This window comes from Bubalus kerabau, chromosome 12, assembly GCF_029407905.1.
Source record: "Bubalus kerabau isolate K-KA32 ecotype Philippines breed swamp buffalo chromosome 12, PCC_UOA_SB_1v2, whole genome shotgun sequence".
NCBI classification, from domain to species: Eukaryota; Metazoa; Chordata; class Mammalia; order Artiodactyla; family Bovidae; genus Bubalus; species Bubalus kerabau.
In genome coordinates this window covers 19,209,804-19,225,507 of record NC_073635.1, presented here as the reverse complement: position 1 = coordinate 19,225,507, position 15,704 = coordinate 19,209,804, and the positions used below count along the sequence as shown (strand labels likewise).

The window sequence follows — 15,704 nt, the reverse complement described above, 5'->3', positions numbered from 1 at the left end:
TCATTAAAACAACTGCTGGCCACCTTCATAAATTAGGAGGGGGATTTCTTGGGTAGTAGTTACAAATCTTCTTGTCACTGTATAGGGCTATCTCCCACTGCATATTAAATAAATTGACATTCTAATTCAAATACTGATCTCTTGTAAGTTTGGTTTGCATGAATCCAACCCTCTGAGTCTCGTCTGCTCTGGTTACACTAATAAAATCCCAGTGACTTTGTGACAGCTGACTATGAGGTTCTGTCTGAGTGGTTGCCTCTGATCTACTAAGATCTCTCTGTCTTTCATCTTCAGCCCCCAAATCATGCCATGACTGCCTCCTGGAATTCACATCTCCAGGGTGCATTCACGTCCTTTCTCTCACTTATTCCCCTACAACAAGACAGGCAGGCATTTTTACCTACAGCCTACAGGTGAACAATGAAAGCTAAGCATGCAACCAGCTGAGGCTTCCCTGGTGGCTCAGTTGGTAAAGAATCCACCTGCATTGCAGGAGATTGCCTGCAATGCAGGTGACCTAGGTTCAATCCCTGGGTTAGGAAGATCCCCTGGAGAAGGAAATGGCAACCCACTCCAGTTTTCTTGCTTGGGAAGTCCCACGGACAGAAGAGACTGCCAGGTTACAGGCCATGGGGTCACAAGAGTTGGACACCACTGAGCAACTGAACCACCACCTCCATCATTCAACCAGCTTGAGATAAAAGAACTAAAGAAAAGATACATCAACAAACTAGTAAGAAGATCAGAACCCAGAACTTGGGTCGTTGGATTCATGGATCAGCCTACTGCAGAGGGTGCTTTGCTTCGTTTATCAAATCCAAAGCAGGCACAGTGATGGGGGGATGCCTGTGTATGGAGCTGGTGCCATCCACGCCCATCAAAAAACACCTGTGGAGATCGCAAGAGCTACTTCAGTGAGTGTGACTTACTTCTAGGTGCCTTGAGCTTCTACACCTTGTGTGCTCTGCTTGTTTCTGTTTCTGCTGTTTTGAGCTCCTGTTATCTTTGCTCTGGTGTCCTTTGATCCTCATCTTCATGTAACTTTTAGGTTGCCCTTGCCATAGCCAGATTCATACAAAATCAACGCCACGAGCACCAGCACCCTGGGATGACACATTGAGCCCATGTGTGGTGTGGAAGATTTCACTCTTCAGAACCCAGAGGGTGAGGCACAGAGGCAAGCCGGTTCAAAGAGGTTCTGTGTCGGCTAGTGAGAGACGTTTTCATCTCTTCACAAATGATTTATGCCAAGTAGACAGTAGCAAAATTATGCAGATCACCACAGGAACAAAAGTCTCATGAAAATAAACCTCTCACTGAAAGGCTCCTTTTCTGAAAGTCTACAGAAAGGGAGCCCAAACCTTTTAGGCTGTTCAGGTGCATGCTGTGCACATACATGGTTTTATCCCTTTTGAGTTTGCTTTTAGTTTCCACTCTGACTTTATTCTGGGACCCACCTGTCTTTGAAATTGCCACTTAATTTACATTGCCACCATCTGAAATTTGCCAGCAGACCCTACATTACCTACATTATCCTTTCAGAAACTTAGAAGCCCTCAGTATTTTGTAGTTTGCTCTTTGCATAGCAAAGCATTTCCAGGTTGTTTTGTTTTTTTTTTTTAAATATTGTCTATACTTTAAAACCAAAATTACCAGGTTTCTATGACGCATAAGGTATACTGTTAACCTCTAAAGAGAATCAGTCAAGATTTTCTAGCAGCTCTTACCCTTGCTGCTTCCTCTCAGTGGCAATGTTTTTCACTTACTCATTCATTCAATTGGCATATATTAATCTTCTGCTAAGGATTCATCCCTATATAAAACGGCATTGTGTTTAAAAAGGAGACATGATGGGGGACTTCCCTAGTGGCCCAGTGGTGAAGACCCCTCACTCCCAATGCGGGAGGCCTGTATTCAATCCCTGGTTGGGGAACTAGATCCCACATGCCACAGCTGAAGAGTTCAAGTGCCTCAGCTAAAGATCCCGAGTGACAAAATGAAGGTCCAAGACCCCACGTGCTGTGACAAAGACCCAGTGCAGCCAAAACAATCAAGAAACAAAAATGAATATTTTTTAAAGAGGAGACAAAATGATGCTTTCTAATCAGGACTTACCACCTTCTTGGGTTGTGGGCCACAACTGGAGCTCACACAGAATACAATGTAATCATATAAACACATCCCCTGTGTGTTCAGAGAAATAAAAATCATCTGTGTTTGCTGGTACATAATCTGTAGGACACACCCTTTCAAGGTAGCTCTAGTGATAAAGAACCTGCCTGCCAACACAAGAGACGTAAGAGACACAGTTTCAGTCCCTGGGTCGGGAAGATCCCCTGGAGGAGGATGTAAAATCCAAGGACAGAGGAGCCTGGCGGGCTACAGTCCATAGGGTCACACAGAGTCGGACACGACTCTGAAGCAGCACACCATCACTGACAACACCCGCTACCCTGTGTTGGCTGCAAGTTCTCTGTCAACAACTGGGGGCCCAGAACTTCCTGACTCAGCTGGCGGCCTCTCCACATCCCTAAGTGCTCCAACTCTCTCCCTTTCAATTGCCACCAGGAAGGCAAACTTCCCAATCACGTGGCAGAAGCTGAGCCAGCCACAGCAGCTCACATCTATGAAATGCAGTATGACCACATGCTGTCTTTTTTTCCAATCAGAGGGAGTAACTTTCATCTTTCTAAAGAAGAAAGGAATCATCTTTGTGGGGGGATCTATTAAGAATCTTTTTTTTTTTTTTTTTTTGGTAACTTCTGGATGAATTTCTTTTCTAGTTTTACATTAAATTCTAGTATTTCTCTTAGCAGAAGTTACAGCTTCAATTTAGATAAACTGGCTTCTGGGACACATTAATAATTTGAGTTCTCTGAAATTGACATGAATGGAAGTGGAAAGATTACATATTCACATTTGAGGATTTTAACCACAAGATGTAAACAGAAAACTTATTAGTTTAAATAGGATTTTGATGGGCCCTTGAATGCTCTCCACCAATGTTGTGGGTCATCTGTTACTTTTATTTCTGACCTTATCAACCCATCCTCTTTCCTCTCCTTAAAGTTCAAGTCAAATCAAGGGGTATGTAAACTGGCTGTGGTTGACCACATGAGCCCGAGTTTCTTTTCTATGGTTGACTCATCTGGCAAGGCTAAATCATTTCAGATTTGGAATCTTTTTTTTTTTTCCCCTTCATACAAGAAAGTCTGCTTACTTTTATAGTCTCCTTGAAAATACCAATCAAATTCAGATAGGGCCCTCTGCTGTTAGGCTTTCCTTGCAAATGGCCTCAGCTCTTAGAGGCTGGTATATTCCACCTCAAAGAACCCATAGCACATGCCACAACTTCAATAAAGTGGAAGTCAGTCAGGCAGTCTATTAATCTAATTTATCTGTCTTTCCATCTTTCTATCTTCTGCTCAAACATGTATTGTTCACTTAACAAGCCATGCCAAACATAGTGCTGGGCATATAGATATACAGATGAATAATATGGAAACAGAGATACTAGTGTACTAGGGAGAGAGATGGGAAAACAGACGATGGTACGGGCTTCCCCGATGGCTCAGCAGGTCAAGAATCTGCCTGCAATGCAGGAGACACAGGCGACTTGGGTTCGATCCCTGGGTTGGGGACATCCCTTGGAGAAGGAAATGGCAACACATTCCAGTATTCTTGCCTGAAAAATCCCGTGGACAGAGGAGCCTGGTGGGCTACAATCCACTGGGTCACAAAGAGTCAGACACGACTAAGCATGAGCATGGAAAGTATAGTGTTGGTCTCTGCTTTTAACTCTGTTTTCAGTCTTACATTTTGGTGCCTAGAATAGAGCAGGCACTCAAATCATTATTGAGCAAATTGGTGACAAATCACAGAGGCCAGTGTCGTTGGAGTGAAGTGAACGAGAGAGGGAGAGCTGTGGATGAGGGCAGAGAGAAGGGAGGGTGGAACTGGGTGGGTGAGGTGTGGATGGCGTGAGGCTCTGTAGGGGATATAGGGCTATTACTCCAAGAAAGATGGGAAACAATAGAAGAGTTTGGGCAAAGGAGTGTCATGCTCTGACTTCAATTTGGAGTGTCCCTCTGGTTGCTGTGGGGAGAACAGACTGCAGTGAGAGCAGGTGAGAGGCTCCTGCAATAATCCAGAGGAGAGGGGACTTCCCTGGTGGTCCACTGGTTAAGCCTCCACACTGCCAATGCAGGGAACACAGGTTTGGTCCTCAGTCAGGCAACTAAGATCCCACATGCTTGGCAGTGCAGCTCAACAATCAGGAAAAAAAAAAAAAGACAGGAAAGAGATGCTGAGGCTTGAACCAGCGCTGCAGGAAGTGAGCAGCACTCAACTCTGGAAATGGTTTGATGGTATAGCCGATGGGATTTGCTGGTAGATTTGATGTGGGCAGTGAAAGGAAGAGAGGAGAGTCAGGATGACTCTAAGCTATTTGGCCTGAGAACCCAGAAGGATGATGTCCCCCACCCCCAATATCTACCAGCTAACCCCTTACTTTTTGAGTTTTCTGCCTAAGTGTCTCTTTATCATCAGAGGCCTTCTTTGACCATGTGTAGCAATCATCAAGGCTGTCACACACATTCAGTTCTCTCTTCTTAGGAAGATGGTAGGACTGCTCTTTCCACATCCTGTTTAACTCAGGTGTGATCACGTGACTCATTTGGGCCAGTGCAAAATGAGCAGAGAGGACTTGCATTTCACCATTTTCAGTTGAAATCCTTAGCACTGGTGCCTGCTTCCTCTCTTTTTCTTTAGCCTCTTCCAAAGCAATCTTTGCTTGGGAACTCTGCTCAGTATTCTGTAATAATCTAAATGGGAAAAGAGTTTGAAAAAGAATACATACATGTATATATGTAACTGAGTCACCTTGCTGTACACCTGAAACTAATTCAGCATTGTTAATCAACTATGTTCCAATATAAAATAAAAAAAAAAAAAGAAATGGTTGCTTGGGCTTATCTTCAGAGTGAGGAACGTGGAGCTAAGCCCTAGATGACCCTCCGTAATCAAGGAGCGTGACTAGAAGCAAATCTTTGTTTTAAAACTAAGATTTTAGGGGGCTGTTTTTTAATTGCAACATAAGCCATCTTATCCTGACTGATACATCACCCTAAATAAAACAGAATTCTCAACCCCTTCCTCAGTCCCCCAGCCCTCTTACTTTTACAACATCCTAACAATATACAGATGGCAGCCCACCAGGCTCCCCCATCCCTGGGATTTTCCAGGCAAGAACACTGGAGTGGGTTGCCATTTCCTTCTCCAATGCATGAAAGTGAAAAGTGAAAGTGAAGTCGCTCAGTCGTGTCCGACTCTAGCGACCCCATGGACTACAGCCCACCAGGCTCCTCCATCCAAGGGATTTTCCAGGCAAGAGTACTGGAGTGGGGTGCCATTGCCAGTATACACAGGCAAAAGGAGAAGGAGGCAGCAGAGGATGAGATGGTTAGATGGCATCACTGATGCAATGGACATGAGTTTGAGCACACTCTGGGAAATAGTAGGGGATAGGGAAGCTTGGTGTGCTGCAGTCGCAAAGAGTCAAACATGACTCAGAGACTGAACAACAGCATAGTATATAATGATTTTCTTTCCTTTGCTTTGCATTCCCACCCCCTTTTATTTGAATGAATGCTCCATGAGGATGGAGACACAGTCTGATGTGTTCACTGCTGTCTCCAGCACTTAGAACAGTGTCTGGCTCACAGCAGGTTGTCAGGCTGCACCCGCGGGCCTGCAAGCTCTGTCCTTGCCCAATCACAAGACCAAAGATAGAGCCCAGGGCCAGCAACAGAGACAGCAGTGACTTGATGGATGGGGGACTCTCACGTGTCTGAAGCAAAGACCTGGAGTGACACTCCACTGAGAAAGATGGTGGGCAGGATATAGCAGTAGTCTTCACTACTGGGGAAGAGGGAGATTACCTGTTATGGGGGTTACCAGGGAAACCAGCAGACCAGTGTGCCTTATTGCTAAACTATCACAGGGTAGATAGTGCTGATGTAAAGATTAGAACCATCGCCAGTTGGGGCCAGGGGCAAGTACACAAAGCATTTACTGGTTAGGCTCATGATGAAGAGGAAAGGTCCATCAGGTGAGTAGGGTAGAGGTGAAGCAGCGACTGGTTGAACAGGAGCTGCACAGAGAGCGAGAGAACAGCCATCTTTGGGTGGCCTGCTCACACACAGGTGCTAAGGAAACACTAGTTCTGTGAATGAACAAATGTCTGAGACATCAGGGACTGCTTTCCCAAACAGACAGCACAGAAATTGTATCTCCATTGATGCACAGGAGTGTGCCAGCAGAAGGAAATAGACTGGGGAAAGACTTGACCTGTCCAGGGAACCCTGAGGAGTCCAGCATTGTTAGAATGTGGGTGAGTAAAGACAGCTGTGGAAGGAATTAGGGTTTGGGGAGATGGAGTGAAGGAAGGAAGATGAGACTAGAGAGATAGGCTGGGGGTCTTCCCTGGTGGTCCAGTAGGTAAGAATCCGTTTTCCAATGCAGGGGACGTAGGTTTGACCCCTGGTGAGGGAACTAAGATCCCACATGCAGGACAACTAAGGCTGTGCTGCAACTAGTGAGCTTAAACCACAACTAGAGAGAAGCCCACGCTCTGCAACAAAACGCTTGCGTGCTACATCTAGGACACAATGCAGCTAAATAAGTAAATAAATATTCTTTAAAAAAAAAAGAGAGAGAGAGGTTGGATCTAGTTTCTGAAGGGCCTTGTATGCCCTCCTAATACACTTGAACTTCATTTTTTGAGCAGCGAAGAAACAATGGAGTTTTTAAATTAGGAAGTGACAAGATCAGTTTTGATTCTGCCTGAACAAATTACTTTCAGGGAGCAATCTCTGCCCAGATAATATTCTCATTTCTCTTTGCCCACTGCAGCTATATCACCCTTCATCAAATCATTCATTCGTTACTTCTCCCCAACAAATGTTTACTGATTGTTTATGAACAACGTACTGTGTAAGGGGCATGAAGAACAAACAGGAGTAAAAGATGCTCCTTGCTCTTAAATGAGCTTTCCTAATCCAGAGTTCAAATTTAGCAACATAAAGGGTGACTACACAAGCCATGTGAGCAAAATTCTGGGGTCTCTGGCTCCTGTGACCCTTTCTTTCCATCAACACATCCACTCTGGTTCCACATACGAAATTCTCTTAAGTTCACTTCAGAGTTTCACAACCTTCTCTTCCAAAAGAAACCATCATTGTTTCATCATTGCTATCACCGTCCTCAACGTCATATCATCCTCACAAAACAGCAGAAAGTTAGCATTTATCTAACACTTGACAGTTTACAAATCTCTTTGATATACATTACCTCATTTAACCCTGACAAGAACCCTATGAAGTATTGTTATCATCACCTTACAAATGAAAAACCAAACCAAAACTAAGCATGCGGTTATGAGAAGTGGCAACTCGTCCAGAATCACATACTCAGAAGGGCCTGAAATCCAGGTCAGGTGAACAGAGAGAAGTAAGAAATGACCCACACCGCACTTGCAGATTTTCTAGCTTCTAGTTTCCCACTTTGTTTCTCCCTCAGGACAACAAATATTTTCTGAGCATCTATGATGTTTCAGACACAGCCTTGGGGCTGCAGAGGGAATGGTAAAAGAAAACGCACAGGGTCTCTGCGTTCTTGGAACCTAGCAGCGTTTATAGTCTGGCTTTGGGGGAGTGGGATGGGGAAGCGGGGGGAGCTCTCCCTTTTACTGCCCCTCCTGACAAACTGGTGAGGGAGGGCTTTCTCCCACTTGGTCCAAGGACTGAACGGCACCTGCTCACTATTTCTCCACCTCTGCAGCGGCCCGCTCCTTAGCCAGTGTGTTTCCTCTGGATTAAGCACAAACGTGCTGGATCCTGCTGTTTCTGCACTCTCTGGCTGGCAGCGGACTCCAAGGTGTTCCAACAGTCAGAAGCTCCTCAGAAAGTCTATGTTACTGGTCTCTTTCCTCACTACGCTTTCCTTTCTGTGGCCTGAGCTACTGGAGTCTCGTAGTCACCTCTCAGGGCTGGCTATTGCGCAGCCAAGGGGTGGGGCTCGGTCACCAAGGGGTGGAGCTCGGTCACCAAGGGGCGGGGCTCGGTCACCAAGGGGTGGAGCTCGGTCGCCAAGGGGCGGGGCTCGGTCACCAAGGGGTGGAGTTCACAGCGAAAGCACGTTCGTCACCAGGCTTATTATTCTGCACTGGGAGCCCCGCCTGAAAGCATTTTCCAATTTTTTCCCGAGCTTACTGGTCAGCAAGCCTAGTTCTCTGAGCTAACAGCCATTTCTGACCCTGCCATCTCTTGCTCTTTAGTGCCTGTTCTGCTGCTCTTCCTCCAGGGCTGGGCTGCCTAGAGGGTACTACAGTCTGGAGGCACCCAGTAAACAATTCCTTATCACTAACATTCCCCCAGCCCCCCTGGAGATGTCTGCAGGTGACAGCGTAGCCTTCTGACTCCAGCCTGCGGGAGGCTTACTCTGCTATGCAGAATAATCGGCTATGCAGATTCTATCTAAAATGGGAAAAAAGAATTTCTAACCACTGACTAGACTTTTGATCTGAAGGGTGAAATTAACGTGGCCAACCAGGCCTGAATTATCAGACTATCGTAGGTCTGGCCTGGGGACCTTAAATGACAATAGCAGAGAGGATCTGTGGCAAACAGGGGATCTGTGGGTGGTCTCCCTTGTTGTCATTCAGTCGCAAAGGGTCGTATCCGACTCTTTGCGAGCCCATGGACTGCAGGACGCCAGGCTTCCCTGTCCTTCACTATCTCCTAGGGTCTGCTCAAACTCATGTCCATTGATGCCATCCAACCATCCTCTGTCGCCCTCTTCTCCTCTTGACTTCAACCTTTCCCAGCATCAAGGTCTTTTCCAATGAGTCGCCTCTTAGCATCGGGGTTCTCATAGTCATCACAGCTCACATTTTCTCACTTTCTGTTTGATCCATTTACTGACCCGGGTGACAAGGGAAGCCGGGAACTGAGAACTCAACTGTTTGGCACTGGACAGTTCCTTACAGGGGAGTTGACACGGGTGTTCGTGGGGTTCAGACCATGCCTCAGTCTAGCTCTGTACCAAAGAGTCCCTCTCTCCACCCATGCATGCATGGCCTCTGCCAGTGGGGCTAACCTGTGGGGAGCATCTGAAAATTCTCCATCCCTAAATCCTAAAAGCATGATCTTCCCCTGGGGCAGGTGTGGGGAGTGGGAAGTGAGCTGCAGTTATTGGAAGTGAGATGGAAGCAGGCAGAGAAGAGTGTAACTTGTCTGGAAAATAAGCATGGTCAAGAGGTGAAACTCAGCAAGAGTGGTGGAAGAAAGGGATGGTCGTATGTGTTTCTTTAAAAAAAAAATGAAAATAACAAGATTTCCAATTATCATTACAAACTCACTGTGAAAAATTTGGAAAATAAAAAGAACTACAAAGAAAATACTCATAATGTGGCTACCCACTCCAGTGTTCTTGCTTGGAGTTCCATGGACAGAGGAGCCTGGCAGTCTACAGTCCATGGGTTCATGAGGAGTCAGACATGACTGAGCCACTTTCGCTTTTTACTTTCATAAGGAAAATGGGGCTTCCTAGGTGGTGTGAGTGGTAAAGAACCTGCCTGCCAATGCAGGAGATTTAAGAGATGCAGGTTCAATCCCTGGGTTGGGAAGATTCCCTGTAGAGGAACATGGCGGCCCACTCCAATAGTCTTGCCTGGAGAATCTGATGGACAGAGGAGCCTGGTGGGTTACAGTCCATTAAGTCACAAAGAATCAGACATGACTGAAGTGACTTAGCACAGTCCTATGTAACATTTTGAAATTTCGCTTTTGACTTTTTTCTTAGTCCCTAAATACATAAATAGGGACTTCCCTGATGGGCCAGTGGTTAGAACTCCACCCTTCCACTGCTGGGCCTAGGTTTGATCTCTGGTTGCCCTTGGAGAAGGAAACGGCACCCCACTCCAGTACTCTTGCCTGGAGAATCCCATGGACAGAGGAGCCTGGTAGGCTACAGTCCATGGGGTCGCAAAGAGTCAGAAACGACTGAGCGACTTCACTTCACTTTGCGGAACTAAGATCCCATAAGCTGATTGCTGTGGTCAAAAAAAAAGAAAAAGAAAAAACAGAAAGAATTCATCATAAATACACAAATTCCTCTCCTGCTTTTGAATATGCAAAATATTTTCAACTTTATGATGATAGGTAACTTGGTGATGAACATTTTTGTTCCCAAATATTTCTCTAAATTATTTCATCATGGTGCCTTTCCTCATGACAGAGAATGAAAACATCCCAAGGGGAAATGAGAGTGGGTCTTTCAGGAAGTTGGATGGTGGGGAGACCCCCTGGGAGGAGGGCAGAAATGTCAGAGTTCACAGAGATCAAGAGCTTGTGTGCACTTCTGTCTCTTGTGTGCTTATACTATTGCAGTTTCAGACTATATTCTTTTCGCTTTAGCTTGATTTTATTTGGCAATTGGCCAAAGCCTTCATTGTCCGGAGTACTATTGTGTGCATTGATAAGCTCCCCAGGCTGCCCAACCCTTTTCTATCAGGGAGAGGCGGGAAGATAAAATTGACATTTCCCACACCTCCTGGTACTTAGGCTCCAGGATGTGGTTTGGAGGGTGCCAATCACAGGTAGAGGACTTCCCTGGTGGCTCAGTTGGTAAAGAGTCTGCCTGTAATGCGGGAGACCCGGGTTCTATCCCTGGGTCAGGAAGATCCCCTAGAGAAGGAAATGGCAACCCACTCCAGTACTCTTGCCTGGAAAATCCCATGGGTGGAGGATCCTGGTAGGCTACAGTCCATGGGATTATAGCCTACTGTAGATCCCATCTACAGTCCATGGGATTGCAGAGTTGGACACGACTGAGCAACTTCACTTAATAACAGGTAGAACAGAGTTTGGAACCTAATCAGGAGGCAGAGGAGGGGGAGGGGGGACGGCGAAGGAGGAAGCAGGCATTCATTTTGCATTACAAATAAGGCCTACCCCGCCATCCTCCTCCCCCTCCCCCTCCCCCCCACAATCCTGTTTTCCTCCCTACCCCAACCCAGAGGGAACCAATGCTATCAGATTGCTGTGCCCCTGGGTCGGGGAAGATCCCCTGGAGGAGGAAATGGCCACCCACTCCAGTATTCTTGCCTGGAGAATCCCACGGACAGAGGCGGCTGGGGGGCTACAGTCCATGGGGTCACAAAGAGTCAGACACGACCGAGTGACTGAGCATACACATACATACATTCTATTTTTGGTTTGATTCCCCAGTTTTTTATTATGATAAAATATGTGTATCATAAAACTCACCATTTTTAAGTGTACTGATCAACAGTATTAAACACTTTCATAACATGCCACCATCCATCTCCAGAACGCTTTCCTTCTTCACAAACTAGTACTCCTCGTCTATTAAACATTAACTCCCCACTCCCCACACTCCCTGGCAACCACCATTCTGCTTTCCACCTCTATGATTTGGACTACTCTAAGTACCTCATATAAGAGGAACCATACTGTGTGTGTCTTTTAGTGGCTGACTTATTTCTCTATGTCACTTAGCATAACGTGCTGAAGGTTCGTCCATGTTGCAGCATGTGCCAGAATTTCCTCCCTTTTAAAGGATGAATAATCTTCCATTGTAGGGCTTCCCTGGTGGTTCAGACAGTAAAGTATCTGCCTGTAATGCAGGACACCCAGGTTTGATCCCTGGGTTGGGAAGAGACCCTGGAGAAGGGAATGGTTACCCACTCCAGTATTCTTGCCTGGAAAATCCCATGGACAGAGGAGCCTGGCACACTACAGTCCATGGGATCTCAAAGAGTCAGACACACCTGAGCAACTGAACAACAATATTCCATTGTACTTGTACACCACATTTTGCCTATCTATTCATCCATCCATGGACACTTGGGTGGCTTCCATGTTTTAGCTGTTGTGAGTAATGCTCTCGTGAGCATGCTTGCAGGGCATCGCTGACACTGAGGCCTGTACTGCTTATCACAGTCTCCGGAACAGTCTTGCACATTGCCTGTGGTGACACATGGAGGCCCTTACTACTCTTACCCTGCCCTCTAAGCTCATCTATAGATGCGGTTATTCTATTACAGTCTCGTGGATTGAGATCATTTTGTCGCTACTGCAGGATGTGTCTGCTTTTGAGAGATGCCAATGCACTCCATGCTGCACTTTTTTTCCTTTAATAATTCTTTTGGGGAAATGAAAACCTTTATTTTGAGAACTTCAAGTACACAGTTCATTGGGTAGAGTCAATCTCTGTCTTTTTTTTTTTTTTGGCCCCACATGGGATTTCAGTTCCCCAACCAGGAATCGAACCTGGGTCCCCTGCATTGGAAGTTTGGCGTTTTAACCATGGACCGCCAGGGAAGTCCCTGTGCTGTATTTCTAAACGGGCCTTTTGAAAGAAGCCCACCGCACTGTGTGCTCCTATCTCATAAGACCACTTGATACTTTTAATTTAAGATGCTGAATATGGGCATAAGTTTCCTGCTAAATTTTTCCTGAAAGAACCACTTCTCTGTGTAATTGCGGATACTTCTACTTTTCAAAGGTTTTGCATATAAGAGGCGAAAATTAAGCTAATGCCCTCAAAATAGGAATTTTCAAATGAAGTGAACTGTGCTGGTTAGCATGCTCTGTTTAAGGAAAAGGAATATATGTTCCCATTTTCAAAGAGGCCTTTTGAGTAACTCAGGCTATCATAGGATGGAGAAAGAACGTGACTGGGAGTCAGAGAGCCACTCTGACCCCTGCCCATTATTAGCAGTGAGAAAGAAAGCACAGTAATATTTCTTATTTTTCTATTTACCTCTTAAGGTTGTTAAGCTTTAATAAGATCATGTATGGAAGTCCTGCACTCAGAGACATACCATTCATTCTTGTCTTCCTTCCAGTGTCATTCTAAATTCATCATCTATTTCTTGAGTACCAGATCTGTGCCAGCAGGACTTGTATAGGCTTCAGGGTAAAGGGACACGTCAGAGAGTCAGTCCCACCTTCGGAGCATTTTAATTAAATTAATTAATTAATTGGCCTTGCCACGTGGCATGCGAGATCTTAGTTCCCTGACCAGGGATCGAACCCATGCCCCCTGCAATGGAAGCACGGGAGCCCTAACCACTGGACTGCCAGGGAATTTTCCAGAGGGTTTTTTAACTAGTGAGAAGGGCTATGGCTAAGTAAAGAGAATGATAAGTACGATAACAACATTATGGCCAGGAGCCACACGTCCTAGCACAGAAAACGAGAGGGACCTTTACAGAGGGGTTGTGTGAGCTGGGTCTTGAAGAATGGAAATGAGTTCACCAGGCAGGTAAGAAGAACAGGTGTGAAAAAGCAAAGACAGAAAGAGCACGGAGAATTCTAAAACTGATGAGTATTTTTCTTTCTTCTAGAGAATGCCTGGTCCAGAATTCTCACAGTCTCTCCTCTGGCTGGCATCTGTTCAAATCTCTGGGCACTGCATTCAATGGGGAAGCCAGGGATTATGAAGGCCTGTCGCAGCTGGAGCTTCATGCATGAGCCCAGGGCTCCACATCTCCCTGGAAAAGACTTAGCTTGTCCTTTTCTCCCCGTTACCTTTTCACGGGAAAACTAAGTAAATCACCATGGTGGTGTGAGGCAGTCCTGCCTGTCACTGTTGATCATGAGAGATTTTTCTCTCTGGAATCAGATCATTTAATCTCATTTCTAAAAGTGGTGTTCAGGTGTTGGGTGGGTGGGTGCTGCTAATAATAACAAATGATCAATGATTCTTCCAGCAAAGACAGGAGGAAGTCATCTAGTGGACAGAAAAGTCTGTTCCTCCAGGTCTATTTAATTAAGAAAATTCCAGAGCATGAATCAGTTTGTCATTCAAAGTGGCCATTCCCAAATATAGTTCTTATGTCCCTATGCTCTTTTATAAACAAACCTCTGGCATCTGCCAGCTGCTGCAGGTGAGACAGGAATGTTTATATCCAGGCAGAAGGGCAAAAACATGATTGAAAACGAACAGCCTGAAGCCAGTGTGAAATACTGAAAGAAAAAGAAAAAGCACAATCAACTTTTTGCTGTGTAGTTTAAAAGAAACTCCAGTCCAGTTGTAGCTGAGAGATGACTCACCCTGTCCACAGAAGCATCAAGAGAGGCAAAGCAGGAGGGATGAACAAAAACAAGATTCTATTTTACATAATTCTCATTTTCATGCAAAGAGCTATTCCGACAGCTGATGAAATTAGCCAGCAATTTAACTACCTCATTATTTAGAGTGTCAGGCAAAGTGCACCAGATTTTTCTAGATAAGGATTATGACAGCTGGTCAGTAAGAAGACTGTCATAGGCCATATCCTACCATCCAGAACACCAAGGAGTGCCCAAGCTCCTTCAGAAGCCTGGGAGGAGCCATGCATACAAATCCTTTGGTTGCACTTGAGACCCACTCACATGACCTCAGAGAAGGGGCCCAGGAATCACTCCCTGATCAGGTGATTCACAATCTTGATTACACATTCACCTCACCGGAGAGAAGTTTTTCAAACTACTGAGACCTGGTTCTCACTCAAGAGATTCTCATTTATTCAGTGTGGAGTGCGACCTGGGGAGCAGGATTTTTTTTTTTTTTAATGTCCTCAGGTAATTCTGACAGACAGCCGCGTCTGAGAACCACTGATAGAAATATATAAGAACCGGAACTATAACAGAAAGATTCCAGGAAGCAAAACAATCAGGGCTACCCGCATCGCACGGCTTCACAATTAGTCACGAGGTGTTCTGTGTGAATGGCGCCCCCTGGAGGGCAACTCTGGATGTGTAAGCCTACAGTCGTATTGATGGTTCCTCCATCCTGTTCCTTGGGGACAGGGGAACTGATTGTTCCTCAAGTCTTGAACGCTGCCTCACGCTCTTTCATGATAGCTGTGTTCCTAGTCGCTTAAGTCTCTCCATTTCCCAATTTCAAACCTCTAAGAGAAGAGTTTAGTATAGCCAGCTCACCTTTTTAAGACAGATGACCAAAAAAATCACTTGCTTCTGACCACCCCAATCCATCACGCTGCTGCTGCTGCTGAGTCGAGAGTGGGGCAACAAGTGGTGCCGGTCATTAAGGGTACAGAGCTTTGGGCACGAAATTTTCCCTTAGGAAGTGTGGGTAGGAAGGTGATGACTGGTATCTTTAACACGGTGAGCTTGGCAGAGGCTGGCCGATTTCATTCACAAGACTGTAGAATTAATTGAGCAAATTAAGACACTTTGAGAGTGAAAGTCTGCTATTAATAATAACAACATTGGGGGACTCCCTGGTGGCTCATTGGTTAAGACTTCATGCTCCCAATGCCGGGGTCCTGGGTTTGATCCCTGATCTGGAAACTAGATCCCACATGCGACAACAATTAATAAAATGATCCTGAGGGCATAACTAAGACATGGCAGTGTTCGTGGGTGCTGCCGCATCAGTCAAGTCGGACTCCTTGCAACCCCGTGGACTGTAGCTCACCAAGTTCCTCAGTCCATGGGATTCTCCAGGCAAGAATGCTGGAATGGGTTGCCATGCCCCCCTCCAGGGGATCTTACTGGCCTTGGGATCGAATCTGTGTCTCTTTCCTCTCCTGCATTGGCAGATGGGTTCTTTATCACTGGCGCCACCTGGGAAGCCCCAAGACCTGCTCAGCCAAATAAATAATATTAAAA

The 15,704-nt window shown here is 45.7% G+C and overlaps 1 long non-coding RNA gene across 1 annotated transcript in view; it reads left to right on the top strand.

The window, feature by feature from the left end:
* The first annotated feature begins 491 nt into the window (after positions 1 to 491).
* The window catches only part of LOC129624359 (uncharacterized), a 54,534-nt gene continuing 39,321 nt past the window's right edge, over positions 492 to 15,704 (top strand). Inside the window, exon 1 of the long non-coding RNA XR_008700904.1 lies at positions 492 to 914. This is a non-coding gene — a long non-coding RNA (uncharacterized LOC129624359). The remainder of the gene's footprint in view (positions 915 to 15,704) is intronic.